Source organism: Mya arenaria, chromosome 5, assembly GCF_026914265.1.
Source record: "Mya arenaria isolate MELC-2E11 chromosome 5, ASM2691426v1".
NCBI classification, from domain to species: Eukaryota; Metazoa; Mollusca; class Bivalvia; order Myida; family Myidae; genus Mya; species Mya arenaria.
In genome coordinates this window covers 43498583-43519995 of record NC_069126.1, presented here as the reverse complement: position 1 = coordinate 43519995, position 21413 = coordinate 43498583, and the positions used below count along the sequence as shown (strand labels likewise).

The 21413-nt window shown below is 34.3% G+C and overlaps 2 long non-coding RNA genes across 2 annotated transcripts; one reads left to right on the top strand and one right to left on the bottom strand.

Moving 5' to 3' along the window:
• Positions 1-75: 75 nt before the first annotated feature.
• On the bottom strand, positions 76-18210 carry LOC128233660 (uncharacterized). The gene is made up of 10 exons (XR_008260745.1): positions 18170-18210; positions 15745-15861; positions 15067-15143; positions 13374-13452; positions 10998-11166; positions 10468-10546; positions 8986-9216; positions 6928-7045; positions 4973-5079; positions 76-4532 (listed from the first exon to the last, which is right to left on the bottom strand). It is a non-coding gene; the product is annotated as an uncharacterized LOC128233660 (long non-coding RNA).
• LOC128233659 (uncharacterized) lies at positions 15531-21106 on the top strand. Its single transcript, XR_008260744.1, has 2 exons — positions 15531-15784; positions 19955-21106. It is a non-coding gene; the product is annotated as an uncharacterized LOC128233659 (long non-coding RNA).
• Positions 21107-21413: the final 307 nt, after the last annotated feature.

Sequence of the window (21413 nt, the reverse complement as noted above, 5' to 3'; positions counted from 1 at the left end):
TTAACACTATTCTCTGTACTGGTATTATTCAGAAAATTGTACAAAAAATCCATTTTATATATAAAAGTTTGGTTTATTCTGACTAAATACAAATGCAATTAATCAACATCTATCATATATAATTTATGTACACTAACAGGTTAAACAGTATACTGGTAGTAACTTATATTTACCATACAATACAGCCTTTTAAACACCATCATATTGTCATATTTTCTGACAAAAAGAGTAATTTAACTAGAGATTGCTTTTTTGAAAAAGCGCTTGTCTCCCCTATTGTGTGGTCGTAGCTGAGAAAAAATAAATGATGGACATGAAATTTGTAACTTTGGACTGGAGACAAACCAACAGTGAAGTTTGGTTTATTCGATTATATTAAATAGTGAAGAGAAGAAAGTGTTGTTGATTAATCATGGAAAATGTAAACGAAGTTTGCATTGTATGAAGTTCCTGGGCGCAAGCGTTATTCAATTATTGATCGGAAACCATTTTTCAGCTCACAGTCATCGTGACCATGACCTTTTACCTACTGATCACAACATCAATAGGGATCATCTACATAACCAACTTGCATACCAAGTATTAAGTTCTTGGGTGCAAGTGTTCTTTAGTTACTGAGCGGTAACCATTTCTTCAACTCAAGGTCATGGCAACCTTGACCTTTGACCTACTGATCTCAAAATCAATAGGGGTCATCTACTAGTCATGACCGACTAGCGTACCAAGAATGAAGTTCCTGGGTACAAGCGTTCTTAAGTTATTGAGCAGAAACCATTTTTAAGCTTAAGGTCACCGCCAACGTATCATTTTTTACCTGAAGGTAACCTTGACCTTTGACCTTTTGATCTGAAAATCAATAGGGGTCATCTTCTAGTCATGAACAACAAGCTTACCAAGTATGAAGTTCCTGAAACCAAAGGATCTTTAGTTATTGAGCGGAAACTTTTTCTTCACTTCAAGGTCATGGCAACCTTGACCTTTGACCTAGTGATCTCAAAATCAATATGGGTCATCTTCTAGTCATGACCAACTAGCATACCAAGTATGAAATTCCTGGTTGCAAGCGTTCTCTAGTTATTGAGCGGAAACAGTTTCTTTACCTCAAGGTCACGGTGACCTTGACCATTGACCTACTGATCTCAAAATCAATAGGAGTCATCTACTAGTCATGAACAACTATGAAGTTCCTGGGTACAAGCTTTCTTTAGTTATTGAGCAGAAACCATTTTTAAGCTTAAGGTCACTGCCAACATAACATTTTTTACCTGAAGGTAACCTTGACCTTTGACCTTTTGATCTCAAAATCAATAGGAGTCATCTAATAGTCATGAACAACTAGCATACCAAGTATGAAGTTCCTGGACCCAAAGGATCTTTAGTTATTGAGTGGAAACCGTTTCTTCACCTCAAGGTCACGTTGACCCTGATCTTTGACCTAGTGACCCCAAATTCAATAGGGGTCATCTACTAGTCATGACCAACTAGCATACCAAGTATGAAGTTCCTGGGTCTAAGAGTTCTATAGTTATTGGGCGGAAACGAAGTGTGACGTACTGACTGACTGACTGACAGACTGATGGACTGACTGACGGACAGGGCAAAAACAATATGTCTCCCCATGAATGGGGGAGACATAAAGATATTACACGCAAATGATTTTTACATGGAAGGTCACCACGACCTTGACTATTGACCTTGTTACCCCCAAAACAATTGGGATCATTTAGACATCATGACCAACCTCACTTCAAAGTTTGGTGAACCTAGATCAAAGCATTCTCCTGATATTGCACGGAAATATTTTTTTACATTAGAGGTCACAGCGACGTTGACCTTTGACCTTGTGACCCCCCAAAATATAGGAGTTTTCTAAACCTCATGATCAACCTCCCTACCAAGTTTGGTGAACCTAGGTCAAACCATTCTCAAGATATTGAGCGGAAATGTTTTTTACATTGGGGGTCGCCGCGACCTTGACCTTTGACCTAGTGACCCCAAAAACAATAGGGATCTTCTACACCTCATGACCAACCTCCCTACCAAGTTTGGTGAATCTAGGTCAAACCGTTCTCAAGATTTTGAGCAGAAATGTTTTTTATATTGGGGGTCGCCGCGACCTTGACCTTTGACCTAGTGACCCCAAAAACAATAGGGATCCTCTACACCCCACGACCAACCTCCCTACCAAGTTTGGTGATCCTAGGTCATGCGTTTTTCCAGTTATCGATCGGAAACGAAGTGTGACGTACGGACGGACTGACGGACTACCGGACAGGGCAAAAACAATATGTCTCCCCCAGAGAGGGGGAGACATAATAATTCAAAATGTATATACATTACTCTCAAGGATGTGAAAAACAAGAATAATTTACTCTCTACTGCATGTTAACTGCATGTGTGCCTTTGTTTTAATATAAGAGCGCAAGTTATAAAAATGATGTAATGCCCTTGTAATAAAAGAAAGATAAACAAACCCAGCTACATAATCGGCCACAATTCAATATATAAAACATGTATGAGCTAATGTAGTGAGATTATGTATTAATGACATGAACATTACAATTTTGGAATTTAAATACAAATATACTTTGTTATGCAGTTGTAGACACAGTTATTACCATTGAAAGACTATTTATTAATGTTTTAATTACAGTCTAAGATATGCAAAGTTTAAAACACAGTATGAGGTCAAAGGAAAAACTTGTGTGACATAGTGTGACTTTGACTTTCAGGTGTATTAAGTAAACAATATCCCAAATACATCATTAACAACATGTTTTTGTAACCATCTTAATATATAAACTCAGGGCTTCCGTTAAAGGAAGTTTGGAAGTATACTACTCCCTAAAAATGGATTAAAACTTCCAAACTTAATTTCTTGGAAGTACAAAAACTTCCATAATTTTGAAGAAAACTTCCAAAGCCAAACGCTTGGAAGTTCAAAATATCAAAACCTTGTGTCAATATTACTAATATGCTCACAATTTCAATCAGTTTTGAAGTAAAATGAATTATTATAACATAAAACTGTGAATCTGGCAAGATATAATTTTAAATTATTAGATTTTTAACATACTATTTAAAAAATACTGGAAAAAATTGTATTAAGGGAAACTGTAACTTCCAAATTTCAATGTAAAACTTCCAATATTGATGGTCAGGAAGTTCATACTTTCAGTTTCAAATTCTTAATGGAAGCCCTGTAAACTACTGCCTATGTCATTTAAATGTTATAGTATGACATTATGAAAAGTACGGTATAAATTTAAATGTACTCACCGCAAAAATGGTATGAACGTCACCAAATATTGTGTATACAACCAGTAAAACATAATTACATAGAATATTTGTTGATAGTACATGAATGAGAATGAATGAATAAATATTGTTTTACAGAAAAGGCAGAGTTCCAATCGATTTTGCTTGATCATTACCATTCATGAGTGGTTAAAACGTGTAAAAGCCTTGGTAAATTACAAAATAATGTGATGAATGGTTACTTCTAATATCTGGGAAAAAGTGACAATTCAAACAATTAAAATGACACTATTATTCAAAATCAATACATACACATGTATAACAAACATCAATTTTGACTGATAAACCTTTATATACTTACTCAATAATCCACTTATTGAAAATATTGATTACTGATAGCAAGATTGTAACCATCTATTTAATAGCAGGAAGCACAAAAAATATTAAATGATTCGTGAATGATAAAAGATTTACTGTGGTCTACTATAGTCTCATAAGGTAGATATACTGTGTTTTATGCTTATTTCTTTCAAATTAAACTCAGTTTCCTTCATAAGAACCATTGTTTTTCACATTAATTTCTCCTTTTTGGAACATTAAAACAATACTATTAATTATGGTAAATCTTATTTGGGAGTAAGAGTGCATCTTGAATGAAACTCAGCAACACTTGTTTTTTACTTCTAAGATATAAAAAAGATGGCATTTTCTTTAGTTTCTTTCTTTTTTGTCAATATAATAACTTGTTTCAATAGGTATCTTATTCAATTAAATTTTCTTAAGGGGTTCTGTAACTTATAGAAATTGCTGTTATAGAAATTTATTATATGTTATTTCTTGCTATTCTATTACATGATTGGAGTAGAAGTATCATCATATTTCAGTATTTACTTAACTGCCAGGGACTTAAATGCTGAAATACCACAAGCAGTAAATAATATCATGTGACTCTTTCAAGGGCTGTTTAGTTGATCACACAATATGTTTTCTTTCGATTTAACATATATGCAGCTTTATATGCAGCTTTATATGCAGCTTTTGTGCATCCAAAGGCCTAAATTAGTTTAAGCCTAAAATAGTCGAAGTGTATCTTGGAGTTCTTTTCGTTGGTTTTGAGTGAACTTGGTCAATGTGATAGTATTCCCTGTTTTATCAACCATGCTCACAGAATGACTTGACCCAACTTTCTTCATCATCACTTTTACATGTGTGTTGAATCATTCCAGTAGTCACATTCTGGGATCTTCCAACAGCCTCCAGTGAGATTTACAAATCTGTAATGTATTAATGATTGCAATTTCTGTTGCGTAAACATACACAGTGTTGATTGACACTATGCTTCCATGATGACCTGTATAAAAGCAAAGTTATTCAGTAGTGTTGTTTGTCTGTACATGGTGATTGCAAATGCACATTATTAAAACTAATATTCAGCAATAGTTTAACAATTTTTTGAATAATTTTGTCAATGTGAACAGATAAGATATTCAATGTTTAAATCGTCTTAGTTGAGGGAAAGAACAAGGTGTTCATTCTTGCTATGCTATTTCACAAATGTCCTTGAAATGTAATATACAGTAGTCCGATAGCATCAAATATAATATTTTACAATAGGATTGACCATCTTAAAGGATTTTTTTAATAAACAATTTGTCCCTGAAGGTAATACACTTTCTCCTGGAAGTCCTCAATATAGCACTGACCACCCTCTAACCTCTCTTCTGGTGTGTCCCTATCCAGTCTGGCCATCTGTGCTCTGATATTTTTCCACATGTCAGTTCAGCGCCACCAAATAGAATGCTTTTCATCATAGTCTTCTTCCTTGAAAATCAAAAGTGTGGTTCACTTATTTTTTGCAAAACTCATCAATATTCAAGGACTATCCTGCACACTAAAAAATATAATTAAACAATGGGATGGCAATTTTCTAATAGATAACATATTCCTTGACCATACATGAGCATATTACCTTATATATAAACCAATCTTCCTAAACATTATTTATGACAAGGTTAGTAAAGGTAACTTTGTTACACATTGATTCAATTGCTGATGATAGCTTTCATTCTGTTACCGTATCACAACAGTTTCTAGGTACTCTTCCGTTCTGTCATATGGAATGAAGTCATAGATATGTTGTAGCATTTTTATTAGGGATGCAAACGAATGGCAAAATTGATATTCGAATATTCAGTAATTCTTTCGAACGAATATTCGAATATTCAATTACCAAAATATATCTTTTAAAAGTTGTAGTAAACTATTACAATATTCGCTAAAGTACTAGCTGGAGCATTTTAGTCTACTCTGACGCAACCACTACGCGCGGCGGACCCTGAATTTCATCAAAATGAGCCTCTGAAATTCCTCATTTCAGAAAGATAAAAAGTAATACTTTATGAACAAAGAAAAACACAAAAAACTTTTAATTAATATTCCCCTGCCTTCATATTTGTAAACAACGTGAACTAAGATAGATTTCTGGTCAATTGCTGTTATGCGCCAATCAGGGTCTTTCTGTAGGATGAGCAGCCTCGTTCTGGGATTGACCTCTAATTAAAAAATTGGAAAAACCAAAACCAACTTGGGAACTAGTTTATTTCAGAAATTCTTAATTAATAGAGGCAATTTACCGAAAATAATTGTTTTTTGTGTCACTTGTCTTTCAGCCGGTTATTGTAAAATTACGGGGACTTTTTATAGGATCCGACGATATGACGCGTGTTTAGTGTATTGTCATCATATTCACACATCTGGCATTATGGACCAATCGTTGTAAAAACAAGACAACCAAATCTCAAATACAACAACAGAGTTGTAGGCAAAATATTTATTATTACATTTATTCAACAAAAAAACATCGAATATTCGAATACCGATTTTGACATTCGAATACCAAAAGTTTGATCGAATATTCGTTTGCATCCCTAATTTTTATCATATATATCATTCACATTGGTCTGGTTTTCTTTTTTATCAATGAAATTCATGAAGGAAATACACATTAACTATTTTTCAAACTAAGGCACTTTATGATAAAACAAAATTCATTCAATCTTTAACAAAGTTCATCCATCTTTTTTAATCTGGGAAACCATATAATTAAACAGGTAAGTTCAGCTGAGACTATGACATGATTGTTGCATTTATCTTTTAATCATGTAAAATGATCTATAAACAGCCTCATTCTAGCTCACATTAGCAATTCTAGGCTTGTTTTGAGGAAATACTGTATTTGTCGATTTTGGGACCATCTGGTGTCTAGTCACTTTAAATCACATGTAAAGTCATATGTAGTGTCACATGTAGTGTCATATGTAGTCATATGTAAAGTCAAATGTAAAGTCATCTGTAAAGTAACATGTAAAATCATATGTAAAGTCATATGTAAAGTTACACTTAAAATCATATGTTAAGTCACGTGTAAAGTCACATGTTAAGTCGCATGTAAAGTCAGATAATGTCAAAAAGTCACAGAGCCAATTTATATGACCAAAGTCTCATCACGTTCACAGTTCCATTATTATGTCTTGTACGTAAGACTTGATATTCAGTAAAGAGTGGAACAGTGTGATAAGTTCTTAGTTGAATGATCTTTTGTCCTATCTCAGCTATTCTAAGATATTAGAATTCTTCAGCAGAAAGTTATATATATATATATATATATACCTGTACTGTAGGCACTGCTCGTGTAGCTTATTACATCAGCAATTGTCTCCCTTGTCAGTACCTTTCTGTGGTGTTTGCTTAAAATGGTAAGCAACGTGACCTCTAAAGTAGACCATTCCTGTCAAGTATTCATTTACTATTTAACAGACCTAAATATTATGAATATAAGCTGTTTCCATTATATTAAAGGGAGTGTTCATAATATTACTATAGATTGTGCTTTGTGATTTTCAAATGTCCAAGCCAATAACTGACGCTTTAAAGGGCTAAATGGTACACATTCATAAATTGTAACAACTGAAAACATAACTGACATTTGATTTTAATCTCTAGGACTTACAGTTTAACTGTTATGGACAAAACCAAGAATTGTACCATGTTAATGACATTGCATGAATTACATAACAAACAAGAAGCCAATGCGGCAACACCGGATTTCTTATTTGACGATGCAATTTTGCAAACCTACGATTTGAGCTAGTGAAATAGTAATTCTAACCAAAAAGACCCATATTTATACTTATCGGAGATATCCTTCATACAAATAACCTGATCAATCATCAACAGAAACTACTCCATTTGTATGAGGAAAAATGATTATTTTGTAAATACATCAGCTTTTCCAATAAGATCTGTCCCAGAGACCTAGTTTTTGACCCTAGATGACCAACTTTATCATCTAAGATTTCATTTTTATGGCATTGGGAAAATATTTGACCTAGTGACCTAGTTTATGATCTAAGGTGACCCATATTCACAAATGTTTAAGACAACATGTAGACAAATATTCTGACCAAGTTTCATAATGATTTGACAAGAATTACCTGGTAATGAATTTTTATGACTGTGGAATTCTTTCTTCTAAGATTTGACCTTGTGACCTAGATTTTGACTGGGGATGACCCATATTAAAGAACTTTCAAGATATTATGCAGACAAATATTCTGACCAAGTTTCATCAAGATATGAAAAAAATGTTGAATTTGTGACGTGGAAATATTTTTCCTAGGATTTGACCTAGTGACCTAGATTTTGTCCCAAGTTGACCCATATTAAAAAATATGCGAGATATAATGCAGAAAAGCATTCTTACCATGTTTCATCAAGATTTGATAGAAATTGTTGAATTTATTTATTCTAAAGATTTGAACTAGTGACATAGTTTTTGACCCGAGATGACCCATATTCATATATATTCAAGAAACCATGCTGATAGTCTGACCAAGTTTGATAACCATGGGATAAAAACTCTTGATTTTATCTCATAAAATGAAAAGTTTAACGCAGAATTGTTAACGCACGCCCGCCCGCCCTGTTTTCGCCATTCTATAATCCTTAATTTTTCAATGAAAAATCCGGCTAAAAACGTCAATGTAAAAAAAAGTATTAGTAATGCTACATAGCAATTATGTTAGTCATTTGTGATTTGGTTCGGGAAAAGAACAAAGCCATTTAACTGAAGTCATTTTCTCCAATGTCAATCTGTATTACATGTGAAACACACAATAGTTCTCTATCAAATTCTAGATGCTCAGTTATATTAGTGTCAACAGGTTTTCACAAAGAATGGCCCATGAGTTTTGCTATAGTGTTAGTGACAGGCAGGACAAGTTTTATTCTATTAAATTATTGTATATTAAAGCTGCAATCTCACAGATTTACCATTTTTACAACAATTTTACTTTTTGTCTTGGAAAGAGCATATTTTTGCGTAAATATCTGCAAACCAATAATATAAGATTGGTGGCAAAAAAGCAGATCGTAGATTTTCATATTTCCTTTCGAAAATTAAGGTTTTATGGCCTAAACCGTTACTAACGGTTTAAGAAAAATGCATAAAAGATCAATTTTTGAACTGAAATATAAAAATCTGCAATCTGACTTTTTGTCAACAGTCTTATTTAACTGGTTCCCATGGATTTTCGCAAAAATTGGCTTGTTCAATGACAAAAAAATAAAAAAAGTTGTCAAAACGTTCAATCTGTGAGAGTGCAGCTTTAATATTTACTCTCCGCCATAAAAATCTTCAAACAATTCCAACATTTGCAAAGTTTTTACCCTTTCTATGTTTCGTGAACATCGGCTGAACTCGAGCTGTGATTGATCAATTGTGTCATGGTTGAGCGGCCACCGTAGTGTCAACTCACATGCCCACTGGATAGATGTGGAAGCCGTCTGGTTGATCGAGTGTCACAGGATGGCTGAAAAGTGTACGTTTTACTGTTCCTTGCGGGCATACAGCTGGCTTTAACATATGCCATCCAATCTGGCCTTCAGTTGTCCAAATATCTGAAGTGAATATAAATAAAGTACAATTTTCTATTTTTGTTAAGTGTTAGACACAATTTTAACTTCACATCAAGCAGTTGGAGAAGGTGAGTCTTTTTCCCCTGGCAGTCCAAGCAGTACAGTGCCATTCTTAATGACAGTCTGAATTGAAATCAACACATAATGTCAATCACTAACATGACTGGCCTCCCTTTGCCAATGTGGGGGGTGAATAACTTGGAAAACCATGTTTATAATAATGATAATATTATAACACTAAAAATACTATCATTAAAGGAGAGTCACTGAGACACGCAGTTTATCTTCTTTCATGATAGATTTGTCTCCCTTGCCTAAAATGTTTAAAATTCTTTTAAAATATCTTTTATGTTACCACTGTAATATCTCCATACATTGTTAATTTGGTAATGACTATAGAAAGAAATATTTAAAAAAAAAGAGTTGTGTAAATTCAAAACCTTGATTCCCAAATAATATTGTCTTCATATTAATAAGTGTACTCATGTTTACTTCATTTCCTCGACAGCATGCATGTTGGGACATAAATCTCCCGTTTTATGACGTTTGTTCTCAAGTTCAAGGTGACATGTTGAGGGCTTCCATTATAAGGGTAGTTCAGAATTATAGCTTATATTTTCCCCCTCAAAATGACCTCAAATTTCCAAGGTCGAGGGCTTGAAAGTAAAAAAAATCTTCCCTATAAAGATATTCCATTCCAAGAGTGAAGACAAGGGATCAAGATCTTACTTTCGAGGCCACAGTTTTAATAACCATGGAAGTAAAATGACATATTTGATTACAAAACTTTGAAGTTGGCATATTGTTTTTGCAAATCATTTAAACCTAAAACAGTAGTTTGGAAATAGAGGAAAAAACTCTCAGCGTCCATGAAACTGAACCTTTGCTTTCAGAGAAAAACTTCCAAAATTTGACGGTAAGGATTTCTTACATCCAGCTTCAAATTTTTAATGGTGGCTCTGCATGTTTATATCTTTGCTTTGTTTTAAAACTACACACCAGATCTTGGTGAAAATGTGTCTACATTTGTTAATTGACTAGTGACAATAAAAAATCAGTATTGTGCAAATGCTTTTATTTTGTCTGATGCCTATGCTTTGTCTGAACTTACAAAACTTTACCAGTATTTAGAGACAAATCTTGTTTGTACATTATAAAATTTCTTGTACATTCATGTAGGAATGTCAAAATTCTATTAAGTATCTATAACTTAAATACTTTTTTGACAGATACCTGCAATACCAGATGTACATTCTTGTAAACGGACGGCTTTTTGGCCAGATCCCTGACTTCTCCACCATCATACTTGAACCTGTAAACACAATATTACATTTACCAATGTTAGATGACAACTGATGTACACTCTTGTACAAGAATGGCTGTCTGGCCAGATCCCTGACTTCTCCACCATCATACTTGAACCTGTAAACACAATATTACAGTTACCAATGTTAGATGACAACTGATGTTCACTCTTGTACAAGGATGGCTGTCTGGCCAGATCCCTGACTTCTCCACCATCATACTTAAACCCATAAACACAATATTACAGTTACCAACATAATTGGCAATTTTGACACTATTTTGCCTGTTAGATTTATTGTTATGATTTCTGCTATTTTTGTAGCCACTTGGGAAATAAGCCGGTAGCTTTAGGTGCTCACTCAGTGATATATATGCCATTCTTTCACTGGAACAAACAGATACCCTCTATTATATAACATGCAGAATAGCAAGCACAATATGATATCACCTCTGTTTACCTGTTACATTGCTATGATATTTTCAATGCACCACACCATCTGTTGTGGAGACACCGCACATATTTCAGATACTGTGCCAGGGCATCAGTAGATTTCACACAAACCGTAACGCAGTCAGGGAGGGTGACCTTATGGCGCTTGCTGTTGAAAACCTGATGGTACCTTCACTCTGTAAAGTCAAACAAGAATAAATGAAGTATAGAGTAGAGAATTCAACAACTTGACACTGATATCATTTCTGCAATACATAACATATAAAAGGGCATATCTTACACATGATTTACCATTTAATACAAACAAATATGAAACCAGTTTAGGAAAGTTATAATGTGATCCTTTGTTGAGCTTTTCGATAACAAGTTTCATAAAATTTTGTATTAAATGGCAATGAATGTAAGATTATTTTATCATACGCCACATTCGATGGTAGAAATGAAACTTTTTTGTTATTTTTTGGTATAAAGTTTAGTGCTTAATATACAGGCAAAAACAAATTCAACTTAATTATATTACACTAGTGCTTATCAGTATATATGAAAATATGTAATGGTTGTCTTCCACATAAAGCAAGCAATGTGCATACGACAAAGATGTTTGACAATTTTGATCACTGCATACAGATGCAGTCTAAACGATAAAATGCCCGAAGAACTACAAGTGTATCAACATACAGTCAGCAAATGTAGACTTAAATGCAACATGCCTGATTCCTCATCAAACTTTACAGAAGTGCTTAAGATAAAAAAAGTAAAATAAACCCAGCTCAACATATTAAAAATCCAGAATATGAGCAAGCCCAGAAAACAATTTACCATTATAGGGCTTGTAAGTTCATAGACTGCATACATTTTCCTTGATAAACTTATTAACCATCTACCCTAATGTTAAAAAACAAACCTTCAGGCAACATTGAACAGGGTTCTTATTAAAAACAGACAGCTGGCCAAAATGGAGAGTTCAAATGGCAATTGTGCTGGTTTTGCCTAGGTTTAGGTTTCATTATTTGTTGTTATTGCTGATAATTTGTGTTATTATAAATCACATTTTGTCAACTTAATGCAAAAACTCAATAACTGCTTACCGGTACTTAATATACAGTACTTGAGCTCTTGCACTACGGTGTAGCAATGATCCTTTGCATAGAACTTTGACTAAGTTATATTTATACTCGTCAGGACTTGTATCCACTGTGTTATGCAGTAAAAGTGCTGAATGATCGCATATGGGTTGGGTATGTGTCACAAAAGCTCATTAAACTACCGGTACAATGTATTTATTTTTCGTAGCTTGAGAGAGACAAGCAAAAAAGTAACATATATTTGTCACACACGCCTAAAATGCCTGATATTTTTTACCTAGCCATTAAATATTAAAGCAATAGTGCAAATTTATACAGTTTGAGTGAAAAAAAATCAAAAGACCCCTCAAGACTATTTTCACATATATGACATTCTTACCATGTGGTGTGTACATCTTGCAGCTGGAGGTAGGTAATTTATAAAGACAACGCTCACTTTATAACTTTCACTACACTTGTTTTATTTTTTATGCATTACAAAACATGTAAGATCCTGAATGGACACTCAGGTGACGCAGTCCTGAAATCACACTTTAAAATGAATAAACCTGAATCCTTACACTAGAGTTTGGCATCAATTTTTTTTTAACAAACCCTACTATATAAAATCAAGCATTTGATCAAGCCAGTAAAGCATTATACAAGTGCAGGGCTTGTGTGCTTGTGATAATTTCGATCACTGGTGACCCTTTGCACATTTTGAGTAGAATAATTCAGGGGGTCACATACATGCCATATTTCTGGAGACCATTCCAGGGGTTTGTTCAGAAAGGCTGAAAATTCAGGGGGATTTTAATATAATTCAAGGAAAATCTTTTAGCAGGTCTGAGTGGGTGAAATATCAAAATAATTTCAGACGCAAGGACGAAAAAATGAAATCACATATATTTATTGCTATGATAACCTTTAAAAATTACTGTAAACACTTCTTGTAAAAGCCTGCAATCATGTTTCCTTTAGGCATTTATCAAAAATAAACATAAATATTCATTGTAATTCATGAAGACAATTTCTTTCATTTGGAGTTGTCTGTTTACATGCAGTTTCACTCACAGATGTGGTTTCACTATTTGTCATCATTGTCCATTGTAAAATTTTCCTAAAATAAGATAAAAAAAAAATCATGGGGATTTTCCCCCACCAAAGGGATATGGCATGTATGGGGTGAACGCCAGAAAGTACCAAAACCTTCTATATTCTAACGTTGCTTCGTACATCCACAATTATTATGTTTGATGCTAAAAATATCAATATGCAGCATTTTAATTATAAAATATGTGGCATAAAAGAAATATTACCTTAACTTTAACTTTTTTTCAGTGTTCATAGTTTATATGAGGATACAATGCCAGCTTGCCATTTACTGTCTCAACTGTTCTGAAAAAATGAAAAGAAATAAAAACATGTAGCGAGCAAAAATAACTCTTTAAATGTGTTTCTCTGCAAACATGAACAGCTTTATCTTCATTCTTGTGTCATAATGTTTTTCGGAAGTTCAACGACAAGTAAATGGTGCCAGATGCTAGTGTACAAATTTAAATTATGTATATATTAGCTCATTTTGACTTGACTCTTTAGTCAAATTACGATTACCCTCATTAATTAACTACTGTGTTTGATAAAATAGTATATAAGTATCTTCCATGGCCGAGAGTGTAAGATAGGTTCATTCCGACCCGAGCATAGGGTGTTTTGCGGAAACGAGGTTTACCGAGTTTCTGCAAAACACCCTGCGCGGGGGTCGAGATGAAACTATCTTACACAAGCGGCTATGGTAGATGCTTTTTCTCCCACCTCAGTTAAACAAAATTAATTAAAAATGTATTTTTTGCTGGAACTCTTTTGTGCTTAGTTAAAATAATTGCATATGGATATGCGATAGCACGTGGTTGTCATGGATACACGCGCAGTGATCCAGTTAATGTTAATAGTCAAATCGGTCTTTTTGAATAGTTCTAAGGAAAATGAAAGAATATTTCTTGAATGGTGCGTGAAAACTGTTTTATGGTGACATTTGAAGCGAGAAATAATTAATTATCGTTCTAAATATTACCATAAGACAAGATTTCCTTAATGCTACTGACGACAGTCTTCAACAAGGGAGGTTATTATCATGTGGTGACCGTTAAAAATGAGTTCCATACGGGCATTTTATCTTCGCCCGTGGGCAAGATAAGAATATCTAGCATGGTTAAATTATTGGATCTACTTATCTGAGGTGGGAGAATATTGAATCCTAGCCTAAACAAAAAATTTGTACAGGGTAATCATGCGACTAGTATATCCATCCTGCATGCATTTGATTAACAGCCCCATCTTCATTGTCTGCATTGATGTTTGCATGCCTTAATATCACCTATAATGATCATCAAAAGTGAGACAGTTTTTAGGTACTAAGCCATACATAAATTTGATATAGACTCTAAAATCTTAAATTGGATTCCAATTTCAAGGTTAAAAAATGACTGACTTAAAGTGAACTCATTTAACTTATATATGATCACTTACATTGAAGAATTTATGTTGAGTGAAATTTAAACAAAATGCTTCTTCCAATTACAATACATCTTCATAAGATCATCTCAAACTCTTAGGCAAATGAATACAGTCGAACCCTCTTGGCTCGAATGCGCTTGGCTCGAATTCCTCGTGGGCTCAAACTCTATGAAAAAGACCTAATTCTTTACACTGAACGTTAAACTTCCCACTTGGCTCAAAATTTTGAAGGCTTGAAGTATCTTTACAGGTCCCTGGGAGTTTGAGCCAATGAGGTTCAACTGTCTGTTAAAATGCGACTGAAAATGTTCTATTGTGCCAAAACGCTATTAAAAATTGAATTACTTTAGGCATGGATTTACAAATTGCTGTTCAAATTAGTATCTGTCAGTTGCTGTGTGAGTTTTGATGATTTGTAAATGTAAAAAAACTAAATTTCAGCAACACAGATAAAAAAGAAATGTTGCCATCATAAAATCGTCCTTTTTTTAGTACCAGCGTCCATATGCAGGCTGTAATAATGTGCTCTCGTCACACATTGCCATATTGCGGATCCTGGTCCTTTACAAGGCCTGAAAAGCAGAGAAATTTACCCTTCTGAATTTGGCAATGAAAGAAATTGAAAGAACAAAAATTATTTTCAACAAAATGACAAAGTACCGGGTATATGACACTGCACTAACTCATTTTTGCATTTTTATGTTGAAAGAATCTGTACAGTACTATCATAACATCTTTGTGAAAAACTTGTGAAAATATCTTTATTCTTTGTTCGCTGACATTAGTAACAATAGCATAATATTCGTCCGCCTTTTGCTGCAGTTAAAGTGAATCGTACACATTAGTAACAATAGCATAATATTCGTCCGCCTTTTGCTGCAGTTAAAGTGAATCGTACTACGTAGTGGCCAGTTTTTATTTTGTAATTGGTTGCACTTCATTGTAAGAAGATACAGAAAATAAAAAATGCACAATACCCAGGAAACAAATTTGAATGCACAACTTTGGAGAATAACACAAATGACATTGATTATGTCAACATTAAAGCAGTAATCAAGCAGGTGCTTGAACATGTTCTCGATTTTATAATGAGTTTGGAGAAATCTTAATTTTGATTCCTAAAATAACACTACATTAACTATTATAAACATCATAACAGCAAATGGAACATACTCTCAACTTCACTGGATAAATGCTGCTGAGTGGGACGACTGTAAGTTGAAGTTCATTTATTGTGTCGTCCATTCTTGCAACTGCCTTGCTAACTCACTTTCTCTGTTCATCTTGGTTCTGAAAGCAAATATGAATACTTATAAATTATGTAAACTGATTAATGCTTTATATATAACTTGTAATTTAACTACTATTATAATTATTATCTAAAGGCTATCAAATCTCAGATGTCCATGTATTTATATTGGGCTTCATTTCATTATATTAGAAGATAACTCATGCCATTCAAATTGCCATTATTGGGAATTTTCGCATGAAGATGTTAGAAATTGGGGAAAAAAGTCAAGAAATCACAGCAAATTTAACAAATAAATAAACATATATGATAAAGCTGTAGGGTGTTTTTTTCAAATTTATTAACAAAGTGCCAATTTCTGTTTATAACTCTCTGTCTAGTTTTTGCCAAGTTGAACTAATTTTACAGCTCCAAATTGGGGAAAATATACACTTCTGGCATTGCCAATCTAGCAGCTAAAAGCTAGCTTAAATGAAACCTGATATAAGACAGACAAACATTTAAGTTTCATATAAATAAATAATAACACATAAAATGTTTTGAATACCCAACTTATTTCTGAAAAAAATAGTAGTGCGGGGAATTTGACTTATGGTCCAGCCAACCCCGGCTAAAATCCCGCCCTGCGGTGATGAACTGATGGTAAATTCCCCAACTAATGCCCTCACTACCAAGGGACCTAAGGAAAGGCCCCTTTCCCGCTATATTTTGCCAAAGACAAAAACCACCGCATTCACCCCGCACTTTGGGGCCACCTGAAAGGTAAAAACACGGCCATTTCCCAGTCTATCCCTGAATATGGGTGGCCAAGGTTACAATTGACTGGTTCATAAGAACTGCTAAACAATAAAGGAATCTACATTGATTTTATTCAAAATAATTAAGCATTTTTTTCAAAAGCCTAAAGAGCCATAGTTTGCTATTCAATCATTACTGGTTGAGAAGCAGTTTCCGACGGAAAGCAGTTTCCGACAAATCGCTTTTTCGCGTACCTTCCTTAGATCTTCATAAAGAAGGTACTGCAATTCAACTATATGGTAACTAGGCAATCTAAAGTTGAAATTCTTACCGAGACACGTAAGAAACTTTTTATAATTATTAAATGTTTAATGTTTATTTTTCATTTTGTACACAAACTTGCACGTGGGGGATCTGCACGCGCAGCGTATTGCGCATGCGTGTGAACCTAATTTGCATATCTATGAATAGCTACAAGGTTTTCCTTAATTGACTTATACAAACGATGATCATTGTGTACATATTTGTAAACACTGGTGTCATGCTTGTTTCGCATCCACATTCACTTAAATGTAAACAAACACAAGTTTCCATTAGAAATGAATAAAGAATCATTGATATTCAGTCTCTGCCTGATTTTCGAGTATGAATTGAATGTCGTAAATTTTAAGGTTTAAATTTTTCGTAAATGCTGAAAAATTAAATAACATTTCTCTTATTACAGTCTTATACTTACTTTATTAAATAAACGGATAATAAAAACACACAACAGGCACCTTAAATATGCCCCGCATTCAAATTGTCGGAAACTGCTTCTCATCATAAGCTAATCAGAACAATGTAAGTACCCTCTTTGCGCCCCTATTAGATACACTTTATGTGACGTCACACATGTTAAAAAATATCGACAATAGCAGCTTGCACTGTAGTTGTCTAAAATATGAAAAAAATAGTAGGGATTTAAACACGTATGAATATTTCAATAAAAACTTGTAAAAACTGTCCGAAACTGCTTCTCAACCAGTATAACTGACACCTTGTGTGAGTAAGAAACAGCTGCTCTGTTAGCTTAATCGGTAAGAGCACCATGCTTGTGTTCAGGCAGTCACATAGGTCCTAATGTACAAGCACTTTTCCTACCAGATTAAATTCACCGAGTCTGGCGTAAAAAACAACAGGGTTGAGTATATTTTGAATGTGTTAAGAACCCACTGCTCGATTATCACAATCAGTTAGAGCATCTGAACGCAACTTGTGTTCCGGATCATGAGTTTGAGCCCCATCGACACCAAGTGCACTCTTAATCAGAGGATTGCTATACTTCCATGACCTGCATGTAATAAAGCAACAACTACAAGATAAAAAAGGTTTTATTTTTATACAATCTTGATTATGTTGCGTCTTTATTTTATCTTGATTAAGTTGCATGTAAACTGAAATTGAAGTTGTCGCCGTTGTTTCCTCGGTATGTCACTCGCTCACAGGTACCACAGGTTCATAAATATTTGTATTAAATAATGGTAGCCAAGCAGTGAAATAAAATGTGCAAAGAACATAATTATAAGAGTGGACTATCAAGATACAGCTGAATAATAAGAGAAAGTCATGTACTATTGTTATCCGAATTTGCCGCCGGACGTCTTCGATTTTATCTACGGACCCAACGAAAAATTACCTCAAATGCGTACACCGTTGACAAGAAAATCCAGTTTAATATGCGGTTATAAGCGGTACTCAAAAACTCTCAGGCAGAATTATCGTTCTTTACATCTTTCAAGTTTTTGCCAAATAAACTTATTTTTGCATAGAAACATACCAGCGCACCAAATTTTATGCGAATGTAACGTCATTTCGAGAATTATCTCGTTGAATGTGTGTCCCAGCACTATGCGCAATGACGTTTGATTTGAAATAAAGGCTAAAAAAACCTTAACGTTATTTCACTGGTTAAAACAGTGAATTTTTACTGTGAGTTCACTAATTAATCTCCATAAAACCGGAAAGCATACAATAAATGTATCCATCGATACTATTTTCCATCAGAATCCCAATTACGAGTGTATTTTTTCAAAGTCTTTTTCAGGTGGAGTGTGTTTGGCCCGAAGCCTTTTGTATTTTGTATGTTAATACCTTGTTAAGATTTATTTTACATAAAAACCTGTGTATATTGCTTTAGTTGCTTTTTGTGTTAGCCATTCTCATGCATCAGAGCTTCGATCGTGATAAAATTACTCAGGTGAAAGGTACGTAACTCTGGTGAACGAGAATGGTGTTAGCTTGCCTTTCAATACTTTTAGTAATACGATGCATGTATGCTTGCATAATACCAGTTTTTTTAACCATTTACCAAACACGCCTGTTATGCCTTTCTTTCAGTGCTACAGAAACGTTATTACCACATGTATTTTGGTAATAGTGTCAATTGTTCACATCTAGTGTCTATGTTCAGGAACTGCCAGTACGTGTGATATAAAAAAGACTTGTTTTAAAAAGTCAAATTTTATGTCATTTCAAGTTTCAGTATCTAAAAACATCAAATATGTGTCCTTTCATACATGTGTAGTTGTTTTAAGAGGTAAGCACATTTTACGAAATACAATTTGATCATGTGAAGGCTTAAAGGACGCAAAAACACAAGACTTGTTGAATTGATACCCTGGGATTTTTTTGAAACAGCACATATTCGTACTGACGAAAATTACTATTCTTATTTACAATATTCCTTCGGAAATTTTCTCAACTCATACACAAAAACTTGTTGCAAAGGATGTATTTGTTACACTTGTAAACGAATGCATCTTAATACCAAATAAAAAAATTAAATCTGAAATGTTATATGATTGTCGACCTATCCATTACTTTTGTGTTGTGCGAACCCTAAACTATGTGTGATTACACTTGCAGTAAAGGTATTATTTCAGATAACAATTGTATTTTGTAAGAGCTTGTTGAACTATATACATGTGTAAGTTGTGTATACGTGCAATGTGCTTAATTTGTCCATATATAGCGAAACAAGTGGAGGACGCATCCGGCGCGACCTACCTACCCCCTAAAATCGTCCAAGTTTACTTTTTTATTTCAATAGGAGAACAAAAGTAATGAACAGGCCCAAAATAAACCACTTCGGACAAGATATTGTTAAAATCTTGAAGGGGGAGATACCCTAAAACCTAAAACCCATGCCAAGCCTGATATATCTCGGTTCTGAGGGAGAGGCACAAGTCAAAAACCTACGCCCCTAAATGTCACCCCCCCCCCCCCCCCCCCCCCCGGTCTAACGTCAAAACCTGGAACGGACATGAAACATGTCATCTAGGAGAGCTACAATGCTGGTTCATGCGTCGTCATTGTGTTTTAAACAACTGAAAATTCTTATCTATTTTATGTTTTCAGGAGCCGACAAGCATAGCGGCTATCCACCTTTGCCCGCTTTATGAAGGAACGAATATGGTGGAAATATGTGCTCTGCACGCTTTACCGATGTGGTTGTAACAAACTAGTTCGGGGTCAATTGATCGGATGATGAGTTCTGGATCGCACACAAAAATCGCCCTTGACCCTTTAAGCCATGGCGTGTGGCATTGACCTTAAGCGAGCCGATACTTGCACTCAAAATACCACCTCGAAGTTGTGAATATGTTGCCATGAAAAATCAATATCCCAAGAGTGACTCTAGGGGGAATCATATGTGGGCGGACTGTCATCTGGGATAATGATTACCCTTTCGAAAGCACAATCAAGCTCACGATTATAACTTTTGCTAGGGGACATCAATTCAAACAGATTTTCAGATCCACGTAGTTTGAGTTCTTTCCCGTCCATCGATCACGCTCGGTGTGTGTACATGATCAAGCATCGATCAGGAAGAAGAATTCGTAACCGGGGACCATTACGAAATAGCTGAGACCAACTTTCTTGTTTATTGACTCCAAATAAAATGACTTGGTGCATTATAAACGCAAATGAAAACCTTATTTACTAAGTCAAATGATTTTGTAACAAATCGTATAACTTTGGAATAATTTGATAAAATCATGGTTTTTATTTTCACTAACATGTTTGAACTGACCCCTAATTTAAAATTTGAGTTTAAGTGAACATTTAGGTGGTTTTATATCTTAACTTCCCCATTTAAAGTGCTACTTGAATGTTGACAGGTCATATACCTAAGTTAAGATATTATTGTTATTGCATACTTGAGATAGGAGTGGGGGGTTTCAGTAAATGTCCTGGTTGTGAGAGCTTCCTTTTCACATGACAAATCATTTTAAAGATGCAAATACAAGGATGTGACTTGAATACTTAACAACCATTGACATCATTATATTAGGTGATATATTTCATGATATGATTATAAGTAGGCACAATGCTTCAGGAAGAGTTTCAGTTAGTCTATGTTATAAATAAATAACAGGCACAATTTGTTTCAGGAAGAGTTTCAGTTATTATAATTGCAGACGTGTTGTTGACGTGTTTTGTGTCTTATTTTCAGATCAAAACAAAATTTATGTAAATAATGATTCTAATAAAGGCACAGAGTTATCAGTCATGTTCATTACACAATTTGTTTGAATAAAATCAGGACCCAATATTGCTACACCGTAAAACTGGGTTTACCAATTGTTATACAATACCTGATGTTTGACTTCATGCATTTATATTCAGTTATTTACACTCCTACTGGTCTTCCTTAGATAAAAGTATATCTGTTCATTTTCTGTTCAATTGCATTATATTTCGCTGAACGCAAACATCTTCGAAAAAAAAACTTTGGAATACAAAAACGACCTTTGTAATTGGTCAAATGACGTTTTTGATCGAGGTCATCGGTAAAACAAGTGACGCCATGGTA